Here is a 2,530-nt window from a genome sequence, read left to right on the forward strand (position 1 = left end):
CACCCCTAGACACAAGCCGTATAGCTTGCTTGTTTGAATGATTGTCTTCGTTTAAGGAATTATGTCACAATTCGTTTAAAATATTTTTTAAACAAAAAATGGATTAAAAATGATAAGTTGGATGTATATCTCTCCGATCTCGAGTGCTCGGACATAAGTTGTATAGTTTGCTAGTTCAAATACTTGTCGTTCTCCTAAAAGCAATTACAACAAATCAAACAACTTCCTTTTCGCCATAGCGCGAATAAATCTTTTTTTTTAATTTTCAACCAACGAATACCTTTCTTACCGCCCTTGTGCAATCAAAATTTTTATTTATAATCAACCAACGCACAAGATTTTGCTAGCCTAAAACTAAGTAGCTTTGAATTCTCCATCACACCAGGAGATATGTAGCAGCAAAATTTGCATCTTGTCAAACACACTAATAATTTTTTTTTTCATTTCTTGCAAATATATCATAATAATTATGAGAAATCAAATACATTAGGGTTAACACATTATTGTTTCTGCATAATTAATTAGAGGTAACTGTTATTTAAAACGGATGTCAATAGTGTAATGCTTTAGTTATTCTATTGAATTCCAACATATGCTTGATTACTCCAAATTCCCAATTTCTTTGGAGGTTTAGAGTCAGCAACCACATGTTCACGAAATCCTTCTTTATGAGTTCATCGTTGTTGTTATTTCTTGGAAAATGCACTTGTGATACTAAATGGTTCACGAAACGATAAGTTGCTTTCAACAATTTCGATTAGATATGGAATTCGTAATGTTTCATTGGATTAAAAAGAAGGCTTTAAGTAGTGATAAATGGTTTATAAGTATTTTTCAACCTTTAGATAACCTCCAAAGATTACCAAATTTCAGAACAATGATTCCTAAGATAATTTCTCTTTGTCTCTCAACTACAACAAGTAACACTTTTAATTTCGGACGGGAAATGTGTTTTATATTGGCTAAAGTAGCAAGGTAACAAAGGGCAACCTTAAAATTTTCCACTTAACACCTCGGTGATTAAAAAATCGAGGAGTATAGTTATATGCAAATGGATTCGAACCCCATCAATTGCACTTTTATTATTTTTAAAACTAGCGTATCTTTTATTTGATTTATTTAAAAAAAACCGAGGGGTGTGATTATTATTATTATTATTATTATTATTTTAAAAGTTGTCTTATTGTTTACCCAGAATATTACATTGTTTACCCAATATTACATTGTTAACACAAAATATTAAAATTAAAATAAAAGTCAAATTTTCTAGAGTTCAAGATAAAAATCAAATTCCATCAAGATTTAGACTTTAGATCTTTAAATTATTTAATCTTGGGGAAGATCTTTTGTTGCATCTACATGTAATTGTTTCTAATGAATAAAAAGGGTAAGATAACTAATATCAAAAATCAAATCATTTTCTTTTCGAATAAATATTTAAGAAAATAAACTTTGAACCCAGAAAATTTTCTGGTCTTGCAATCCATCGTAGAGAATTTTTCCAAGCGTCCTTAGGTTTCAAGCGCTTCATATGTTTCATTTATGTTAGATTTTTAATATTCAGTATGCTTTTGTAATGGATGTCCCTTAGATTTTACGCGGATCACTAATGACAACGTCTTGAGCGTTGATAATCATTAAATGAACGGTAAGATTTGTTAAGGCAGATGTATATAGTATAGAAAAAAATGCTTAACTATCACCTCAGTCATGACAAATCACCGAGGTGAATGCACGCTTTTTTTTAATTACATTTTTTCACAGAATATTAAAAATACATTGTATGCAACAAACCTTCGATGCTATCAAGATTTAGATGCTAGAGGTCCCATGCAAGATGCTAGAGATCTATTTCCAAGGCTGATGAGAAATTATATTATTAAGGATTAGGGTAAAATTTGTTTAACAAGTGTTTTTATAGTAAAATATGATTATTATACCCCTCAGTTTAACTATAAAACCGAAGTAAATTTTCATCTCCTTTAAAGTATCACCTCGGTTTTGGATTAAAACCGTGGTGAATAATATTTTTTTTAATATTACAATGTTTATATAGAATATTAACATAAATTGTTTACAACAAATCTTTTCAAAGGTTAAGTTCCCTTCTTTGTGTAAGTTGAAGCTCCATTCTTTGTTTAAAACTAAAAGAATGATGCTTGAATGTCAAAACTTTGCACTCAAATTCACCATTTTTTAGCAGTCTGTTTGTTTGAAGAGAGAGGAGTACACAAGAAATGTTGTACTATTTCTTTGGTTAGAAATGTACAACAAATCTTTGAAGCAATATTGATTTTATGCACTTGCAATATATCAAATGAGCAAAAATACAACGACAACATCAACGTCATTATGTGAAATAGATTGCAAGGGCAGACAAAATATTTTGTTCTAGATATAAGAATATTGAAGATTTTTCTGTCTTGCAATCCATCGCAAAGAATGACGCATGCGAGTTTAAGGCGACTTCATATAAGTAAGGATTGAGTTAAAATCTGTTTGATGAGTGCTTTTATAGTGAAATTTGATT

The sequence above is a fragment of the Vicia villosa genome, linkage group LG2 (genome assembly GCF_029867415.1).
Source record: "Vicia villosa cultivar HV-30 ecotype Madison, WI linkage group LG2, Vvil1.0, whole genome shotgun sequence".
Lineage (NCBI taxonomy): Eukaryota > Viridiplantae > Streptophyta > Magnoliopsida > Fabales > Fabaceae > Vicia > Vicia villosa.